The 10,199-nt window shown below is 46.9% G+C and overlaps 1 long non-coding RNA gene across 1 annotated transcript; it reads right to left on the bottom strand.

The window, feature by feature from the left end:
* Positions 1-3,877: 3,877 nt before the first annotated feature.
* LOC130275508 (uncharacterized) lies at positions 3,878-7,996 on the bottom strand. Its single transcript, XR_008844805.1, has 3 exons — positions 7,929-7,996; positions 5,227-5,275; positions 3,878-3,926 (listed from the first exon to the last, which is right to left on the bottom strand). It is a non-coding gene; the product is annotated as an uncharacterized LOC130275508 (long non-coding RNA).
* Between the last annotated feature and the right edge of the window lie 2,203 nt (positions 7,997-10,199).

Here is a 10,199-nt window from a genome sequence, read left to right as displayed (position 1 = left end):
TGGCCCAAGAGTGTTATATATATTAGCGTCTGTAGCATGTATCAGGAACATGTTATCATACCTTTGTCTTTTTTTACAGATGACTGATGCCCAACATATACCCCCATCAGCTGCAAGAAAGGAACCACGAAACAGGTAATTAATATTTATATTAATTACTGATAACAATCAGGCTAGATGTAAAATCTAGACCTGCAGACATGTCATAGTCTTTCCCGTATATATGAAGATATATGTGTTTTTAATAAGTATATCGTCTATGGACAGCTTTCTATATAACACAACCATATCTCAGGTACAGAGATTAGGAACATTCCAAAGTTGACGAGTAAAAAGGTAGCAGAAAGTGGAACATTGGTAACAGCAGTGTCGAGGAGTGTACATGGGTGGCAGAGTGGTTTAGAGGAGTGAACATGGGTGATAGATGGGTGTACATGGGTGACAGGGGGCGTAGGGGGTGACAGAAGGGTGTACATGGGTGACAGAGGTGTTGGGTGTGTAGAGGAGTGTACATGGGTAGTAGGGGAGCATAGAGGAGTGTACATGGTAACAGAGGAGTGTAGAGGAGTGTACATGGGTGTCAGAGGGGTGTAGAGTAGTGTACATGGGTGACAGAGGAGCGTAGAGGAGTGTACATGGGTAACAGAGGAGTGTACATGGGTGACAAGGGGACGTAGGGGGTGAAAGAGGGGTGTACGGGGTGATAGAGGGGTGTACATAGGTGACAGAGGGGTGTTGGGGGTGTAGAGGTGTGTACATGGGTGGCAGAGTGGTTCAGAGGAGTGTATATGAGTGATAGATGGGTCTAAATGGGTGAAAGGGGGCGTAGGGGGTGACAAAGTGGTGTACATTGGTGACAGAGAGGTGTTGGGGGTGTAGAGGAGTGTACTTGGGTGACAGAGGAGCGCAGAGTAGTATACATGGATAACAGAAGGGTGTAGGGGTGTACATTGGTGATAGAGGGGTGTAGAGGAGTGTACATGGGTGACGGAGGAGCTTAGAGGAGTGTAAATGGGTAACAGATGGGTGTAGAGGGGTGTACATGGGTGGCAGAGCGGTGTAGAGGAGTGTACATGGGTGACAGAGGGGTGTAGAGGAGTCTACATGGGTGACAAAGGGGTGTAGAGGAGTGTACATGGGTGACAGAGGATCATAGAGTAGTGTACATGGGTTACAGGGGGACGTAGGGGGTGAAAGAGGCGTGTACGGGGTGATAGAAGGGTGTACACAGGTGACAGAGGGGTGTTGGGGGTGTAGATATGTGAACATGGGTGGCAGAGTGGTTTAGAGAAGTGTATATGAGTGATTGATGGGTGTAAATGGGTGAAAAGGGGCGTAGGGGGTGACAGAGTGGTGTACATTGGTGACAAAGAGGTGTTGGGGGTGTAGAGGAATGTACGTGGGTGACAGAGGAGCGCAGAGTAGTATACATGGATAACAGAAGGGTGTAGGGGTGTACATTGGTGATAGAAGGGTGTAGAGGAGTGTACATGGGTGACGGAGGAGCTTAGAGGAGTGTAAATGGGTAACAGATGGGTGTTCAGGGGTGTACATGGGTGACAAAGGGGTGTAGAGGAGTGTACATGGGTGACAGAGGGGTGTAGAGGAGTGTACATGGGTTACAGAGGGGTGTAGAGTAGTGTACATGGGTGACAGGGGGACGTAGGGGTGAAATAGGGGTGTACGGGGTGATAGAAGGGTGTACATAGGTGACAGAGGGGTGTTGGGGGTGTAGAGATGTGTACATGGGTGTCACAGTGGTTCAGAGGAGTGTATATGAGTGATAGATGGGTTTAAATGGGTGAAAGGGGGCGTAGGGGGTGACAGAGTGGTGTACATTGGTGACAGAGAGGTGTTGGGGGTGTAGAGGAGTGTAGGTGGGTGGCAGAGGAGCGCAGGGTAGTATACATGGATAACAGAAGGGTGTAGGGGTGTACATTGGTGATAGAGGGGTGTAGAGGAGTGTACATGGGTGACGGAGGAGATTAGAGGAGTGTAAATGGGTAACAGATGGGTGAAGAGGGGTGTACATGGGTGACAGAGCGGTGTAGAGGAGTGTACATGGGTGACAGAGGGGTGTAGAGGAGTGTACATGGGTGACAGAGGGGTGTAGATTAGTGTAGATGGGTGACAGAGGGGTGTAGAGGAGTGTACATGGGTGACAGAGGGGTGTAGAGAAGTGTACATGGGTGACAGAGGGGTGTAGAGGAGTGTACATGGGTAACAGAGGAGTGAAGAGGAGTGTACAGAGGCCTACATTACCATTACTTGATTAATTGTTGTATATTATATAAAACATTTAGATAAAATATATTACAAAAATATACATTATATTTTAAGTTCCTTTTTCCACTCCTTTTTCTATAATTCCTGAGATAAGTAGTTCTGGCCCTAGAGTGTTATATATGTTAGCGTCTGTAGCATGTATCAGGAACATGTTATCATACCTGTGTCTTTTTTACAGAGGCCTAATGCCCGGTGAAAAGGTGAACGTGTCATATACCCCCGTCAGCTGCAAGAAAGGAACCACGAAACAGGTAATTAATATTTATATTAATTACTGATAACAATCAGACTAGATGTAAAATCTAGACCTGCAGACATGTCATAGTCTTTCCCGTATACATGAAGATATATGTGTTTTTAATAAGTATATCGTCTATGGACAGCTTTATATATAACACAACCATATCTCAGGTACAGAGATTAGGAACATTCCAAAGTTGACGAGTAAAAAGGTAGCAGAAAGGTGAACATGGGTAACAGGAGTGTCGAGGAGTGTACATGGGTGATAGATGGGTGTACATGGGTGACAGTGGGCATAGGGAGTAACAGAGGGGGGAACATGGGTGACAGAGAGGTGTTGGGTGTGTAGAGGAGTGTACATGGGTGATAGAGGAGCGTAGAGGAGTGTACATGGTAACAGAGGAGTGGTGTCAGAGGGGTGTAGAGGAGTGTACATGGGTGACAGAGGATCGTAGAGTAGTGTACATGGGTGACAAGGGGACGTAGGGGGTGAAAGAGGGGTGTACCGGGTGATAGAGGGGTGTACATAGGTGACAGAGGGGTGTTGGGGGTGTAGAGGTGTGTACATGGGTGGCAGAGTGGTTCAGAGGAGTGTATATGAGTGATAGATGGGTTTAAATGGGTGAAAGGGGACGTAGGGGGTGACAGAGTGGTGTACATTGGTGACAGAGAGGTGTTGGGAGTGTAGAGGAGTGTACGTGGGTGACAGAGGAGCGCAGAGTAGTATACTTGGATAACAGAAGGGTGTAGGGGTGTACATTGGTGATAGAGGGGTGTAGAGGAGTGTACATGGGTGACGGAGGAGATTAGAGGAGTGTAAATGGGTAACAGATGGGTGAAGAGGGGTGTATAAGGGTGACAGAGCGGTGTAGAGGAGTGTACATGGGTGATAGAGGGGTGTAGAGGAGTGTACATGGGTGACGGAGGAGTGTAAATGGGTAAGCGATGGGTGTAGAGGGGTGTACATGGGTGACAGAGGGGTGTAGAAGAGTGTAGATGGGTGACAGACTGGTGTAGAGGAGTGTACATGGGTGACAGAGGGGTGTAGAGGAGTGTACATGGGTGACAGAGAGGTGTAGAGGAGTGTACATGGGTGACAGAGGGGTGTAGAGGAGTGTACATGGGTAACAGAGGAGTGTAGAGGAGTGTACAGAGGCCTACATTACCATTACTTGATTAACTGTTGTATATTATATAAAACATTTAGATAAAATATTTTACAAAAATATACATTTTATTTTAAGTTCCTTTTTCCACTCCTTTTTCCATAATTCCTGAATTAAGTAGTTCTGGCCCTAGAGTGTTATATATATTAGCGTCTGTAGCATGTATCAGGAACATGTTATCATACCTGTGTCTTTTTTTACAGATGACTGATGCCCGACATATACCCCCGTCAGCTGCAAGAAAGGAACCACGAAACAGGTAATTAATATTTATATTAATTACTGATAACAATCAGACTAGATGTAAAATCTAGACCTGCAGACATGTCATAGTCTTTCCCGTATATATGAAGATATATGTGTTTTTAATAAGTATATCGTCTATGGACAGCTTTATATATAACACAACCATATCTCAGGTACAGAGATTAGGAACATTCCAAAGTTGACGAGTAAAAAGGTAGCAGAAAGGTGATTATGGGTAACAGGAGTGTCGAGGAGTGTACATGGGTGATAGATGGGTGTACATGGGTGACAGTGGGCGTAGGGAGTAACAGAGGGGGGAACATGGGTGACAGAGAGGTGTTGGGTGTGTAGAGGAGTGTACATGGGTGACAGAGGATCGTAGAGTAGTGTACATGGGTGACAAGGGGACGTAGGGGGTGAAAGAGGGGTGTACGGGGTGATAGAGGGGTGTACATAGGTGACAGAGGGGTGTTGGGGGTGTAGAGGTGTGTACATGGGTGGCAGAGTGGTTCAGAGGAGTGTATATGAGTGATAGATGGGTTTAAATGGGTGAAAGGGGACGTAGGGGGTGACAGAGTGGTGTACATTGGTGACAGAGAGGTGTTGGGGGTGTAGAGGAGTGTACGTGGGTGACAGAGGAGCTCAGAGTAGTATACATGGATAACAGAAGGGTGTAGGGGTGTACATTGGTGATAGAGGGGTGTAGAGGAGTGTACATGGGTCACGGAGGAGCTTAGAGGAGTGTAAATGGGTAACAGATGGGTGAAGAGGGGTGTACATGGGTGACAGAGCGGTGTAGAGGAGTGTACATGGGTGACAGAGGGGTGTAGAGGAGTGTACATGGGTGACGGAGGAGTGTAGAGGAGTGTAAATGGGTAAGAGATGGGTGTAGAGGGGTGTACATGGGTGACAGAGGGGTGTAGAGGAGTGTAGATGGGTGACAGACTGGTGTAGAGGAGTGTACATGGGTGACAGAGGGGTGTAGAGGAGTGTACATGGGTGACAGAGGGGTGTAGAGGAGTGTACATGGGTGACAGAGGGGTGTAGAGGAGTGTACATGGGTAACAGAGGAGTGTAGAGGAGTGTACAGAGGCCTACATTACCATTACTTGATTAACTGTTGTATATTATATAAAACATTTAGATAAAATATTTTACAAAAATATACATTTTATTTTAAGTTCCTTTTTCCACTCCTTTTTCCATAATTCCTGAGTTAAGTAGTTCTGGCCCAAGAGTGTTATATATATTAGCGTCTGTAGCATGTATCAGGAACATGTTATCATACCTTTGTCTTTTTTTACAGATGACTGATGCCCAACATATACCCCCATCAGCTGCAAGAAAGGAACCACGAAACAGGTAATTAATATTTATATTAATTACTAATAACAATCAGGCTAGATGTAAAATCTAGACCTGCAGACATGTCATAGTCTTTCCCGTATATATGAAGATATATGTGTTTTTAATAAGTATATCGTCTATGGACAGCTTTCTATATAACACAACCATATCTCAGGTACAGAGATTAGGAACATTCCAAAGTTGACGAGTAAAAAGGTAGCAGAAAGTGGAACATTGGTAACAGCAGTGTCGAGGAGTGTACATGGGTGGCGGAGTGGTTTAGAGGAGTGTACATGGGTGATAGATGGGTGTACATGGGTGACAGGGGGCGTAGGGGGTGACAGAAGGGTGTACATGGGTGACAGAGGTGTTGGGTGTGTAGAGGAGTGTACATGGGTAGTAGGGGAGCATAGAGGAGTGTACATGGTAACAGAGGAGTGTAGAGGAGTGTACATGGGTGTCAGAGGGGTGTAGAGTAGTGTACATGGGTGACAGAGGAGCGTAGAGGAGTGTACATGGGTAACAGAGGAGTGTACATGGGTGACAAGGGGACGTAGGGGGTGAAAGAGGGGTGTACGGGGTGATAGAGGGGTGTACATAGGTGACAGAGGGGTGTTGGGGGTGTAGAGGTGTGTACATGGGTGGCAGAGTGGTTCAGAGGAGTGTATATGAGTGATAGATGGGTCTAAATGGGTGAAAGGGGGCGTAGGGGGTGACAAAGTGGTGTACATTGGTGACAGAGAGGTGTTGGGGGTGTAGAGGAGTGTACATGGGTGACAGAGGAGCGTAGAGGAGTGTACATGGGTAACAGAGGAGTGTACATGGGTGACAAGGGGACGTAGGGGGTGAAAGAGGGGTGTACGGGGTGATAGAGGGGTGTACATAGGTGACAGAGGGGTGTTGGGGGTGTAGAGGTGTGTACATGGGTGGCAGAGTGGTTCAGAGGAGTGTATATGAGTGATAGATGGGTCTAAATGGGTGAAAGGGGGCGTAGGGGGTGACAAAGTGGTGTACATTGGTGACAGAGAGGTGTTGGGGGTGTAGAGGAGTGTACTTGGGTGACAGAGGAGCGCAGAGTAGTATACATGGATAACAGAAGGGTGTAGGGGTGTACATTGGTGATAGAGGGGTGTAGAGGAGTGTACATGGGTGACGGAGGAGCTTAGAGGAGTGTAAATGGGTAACAGATGGGTGTAGAGGGGTGTACATGGGTGGCAGAGCGGTGTAGAGGAGTGTACATGGGTGACAGAGGGGTGTAGAGGAGTCTACATGGGTGACAAAGGGGTGTAGAGGAGTGTACATGGGTGACAGAGGATCATAGAGTAGTGTACATGGGTTACAGGGGGACGTAGGGGGTGAAAGAGGCGTGTACGGGGTGATAGAAGGGTGTACACAGGTGACAGAGGGGTGTTGGGGGTGTAGATATGTGTACATGGGTGGCAGAGTGGTTTAGAGAAGTGTATATGAGTGATTGATGGGTGTAAATGGGTGAAAAGGGGCGTAGGGGGTGACAGAGTGGTGTACATTGGTGACAAAGAGGTGTTGGGGGTGTAGAGGAATGTACGTGGGTGACAGAGGAGCGCAGAGTAGTATACATGGATAACAGAAGGGTGTAGGGGTGTACATTGGTGATAGAAGGGTGTAGAGGAGTGTACATGGGTGACGGAGGAGCTTAGAGGAGTGTAAATGGGTAACAGATGGGTGTTCAGGGGTGTACATGGGTGACAAAGGGGTGTAGAGGAGTGTACATGGGTGACAGAGGGGTGTAGAGGAGTGTACATGGGTGACAGAGGGGTGTAGAGTAGTGTACATGGGTGACAGGGGGACGTAGGGGTGAAATAGGGGTGTACGGGGTGATAGAAGGGTGTACATAGGTGACAGAGGGGTGTTGGGGGTGTAGAGATGTGTACATGGGTGGCACAGTGGTTCAGAGGAGTGTATATGAGTGATAGATGGGTTTAAATGGGTGAAAGGGGGCGTAGGGGGTGACAGAGTGGTGTACATTGGTGACAGAGAGGTGTTGGGGGTGTAGAGGAGTGTAGGTGGGTGGCAGAGGAGCGCAGGGTAGTATACATGGATAACAGAAGGGTGTAGGGGTGTACATTGGTGATAGAGGGGTGTAGAGGAGTGTACATGGGTGACGGAGGAGATTAGAGGAGTGTAAATGGGTAACAGATGGGTGAAGAGGGGTGTACATGGGTGACAGAGCGGTGTAGAGGAGTGTACATGGGTGACAGAGGGGTGTAGAGGAGTGTACATGGGTGACAGAGGGGTGTACATTAGTGTAGATGGGTGACAGAGGGGTGTAGAGGAGTGTACATGGGTGACAGAGGGGTGTAGAGGAGTGTACATGGGTGACAGAGGGGTGTAGAGAAGTGTACATGGGTGACAGAGGGGTGTAGAGGAGTGTACATGGGTAACAGAGGAGTGAAGAGGAGTGTACAGAGGCCTACATTACCATTACTTGATTAATTGTTGTATATTATATAAAACATTTAGATAAAATATATTACAAAAATATACATTATATTTTAAGTTCCTTTTTCCACTCCTTATTCTATAATTCCTGAGATTAGTAGTTCTGGCCCTAGAGTGTTCTATATATTAGCATCTGTAGCATGTATCAGGAACATGTTATCATACCTGTGTCTTTTTTACAGAGGCCTAATGCCCGGTGAAAAGGTGAACGTGTCATATACCCCCGTCAGCTGCAAGAAAGGAACCACGAAACAGGTAATTAATATTTATATTAATTACTGATAACAATCAGACTAGATGTAAAATCTAGACCTGCAGACATGTCATAGTCTTTCCCGTATACATGAAGATATATGTGTTTTTAATAAGTATATCGTCTATGGACAGCTTTATATATAACACAACCATATCTCAGGTACAGAGATTAGGAACATTCCAAAGTTGACGAGTAAAAAGGTAGCAGAAAGGTGAACATGGGTAACAGGAGTGTCGAGGAGTGTACATGGGTGATAGATGGGTGTACATGGGTGACAGTGGGCATGTGGAGTAACAGAGGGGGGAACATGGGTGACAGAGAGGTGTTGGGTGTGTAGAGGAGTGTACATGGGTGATAGAGGAGCGTAGAGGAGTGTACATGGTAACAGAGGAGTGGTGTCAGAGGGGTGTAGAGGAGTGTACATGGGTGACAGAGGATCGTAGAGTAGTGTACATGGGTGACAAGGGGACGTAGGGGGTGAAAGAGGGGTGTACCGGGTGATAGAGGGGTGTACATAGGTGACAGAGGGGTGTTGGGGGTGTAGAGGTGTGTACATGGGTGGCAGAGTGGTTCAGAGGAGTGTATATGAGTGATAGATGGGTTTAAATGGGTGAAAGGGGACGTAGGGGGTGACAGAGTGGTGTACATTGGTGACAGAGAGGTGTTGGGAGTGTAGAGGAGTGTACGTGGGTGACAGAGGAGCGCAGATTAGTATACTTGGATAACAGAAGGGTGTAGGGGTGTACATTGGTGATAGAGGGGTGTAGAGGAGTGTACATGGGTGACGGAGGAGATTAGAGGAGTGTAAATGGGTAACAGATGGGTGAAGAGGGGTGTATAAGGGTGACAGAGCGGTGTAGAGGAGTGTACATGGGTGACAGAGGGGTGTAGAGGAGTGTACATGGGTGACGGAGGAGTGTAGAGGAGTGTAAATGGGTAAGCGATGGGTGTAGAGGGGTGTACATGGGTGACAGAGGGGTGTAGAGGAGTGTAGATGGGTGACAGACTGGTGTAGAGGAGTGTACATGGGTGACAGAGGGGTGTAGAGGAGTGTACATGGGTGACAGAGAGGTGTAGAGGAGTGTACATGGGTGACAGAGGGGTGTAGAGGAGTGTACATGGGTAACAGAGGAGTGTAGAGGAGTGTACAGAGGCCTACATTACCATTACTTGATTAACTGTTGTATATTATATAAAACATTTAGATAAAATATTTTATAAAAATATACATTTTATTTTAAGTTCCTTTTTCCATTCCTTTTTCCATAATTCCTGAGTTAAGTAGTTCTGGCCCTAGAGTGTTATATATATTAGCGTCTGTAGCATGTATCAGGAACATGTTATCATACCTGTGTCTTTTTTTACAGATGACTGATGCCCGACATATACCCCCGTCAGCTGCAAGAAAGGAACCACGAAACAGGTAATTAATATTTATATTAATTACTGATAACAATCAGACTAGATGTAAAATCTAGACCTGCAGACATGTCATAGTCTTTCCCGTATATATGAAGATATATGTGTTTTTAATAAGTATATCGTCTATGGACAGCTTTATATATAACACAACCATATCTCAGGTACAGAGATTAGGAACATTCCAAAGTTGACGAGTAAAAAGGTAGCAGAAAGGTGATTATGGGTAACAGGAGTGTCGAGGAGTGTACATGGGTGATAGATGGGTGTACATGGGTGACAGTGGGCGTAGGGAGTAACAGAGGGGGGAACATGGGTGACAGAGAGGTGTTGGGTGTGTAGAGGAGTGTACATGGGTGACAGAGGATCGTAGAGTAGTGTACATGGGTGACAAGGGGACGTAGGGGGTGAAAGAGGGGTGTACGGGGTGATAGAGGGGTGTACATAGGTGACAGAGGGGTGTTGGGGGTGTAGAGGTGTGTACATGGGTGGCAGAGTGGTTCAGAGGAGTGTATATGAGTGATAGATGGGTTTAAATGGGTGAAAGGGGACGTAGGGGGTGACAGAGTGGTGTACATTGGTGACAGAGAGGTGTTGGGGGTGTAGAGGAGTGTACGTGGGTGACAGAGGAGCTCAGAGTAGTATACATGGATAACAGAAGGGTGTAGGGGTGTACATTGGTGATAGAGGGGTGTAGAGGAGTGTACATGGGTCACGGAGGAGCTTAGAGGAGTGTAAATGGGTAACAGATGGGTGAATAG

Source organism: Hyla sarda, chromosome 6, assembly GCF_029499605.1.
Source record: "Hyla sarda isolate aHylSar1 chromosome 6, aHylSar1.hap1, whole genome shotgun sequence".
Taxonomy (NCBI): Eukaryota; Metazoa; Chordata; class Amphibia; order Anura; family Hylidae; genus Hyla; species Hyla sarda.
Note: the sequence above shows the minus strand (reverse complement) of the source record. Positions and strands in the feature narration are given on the sequence as shown.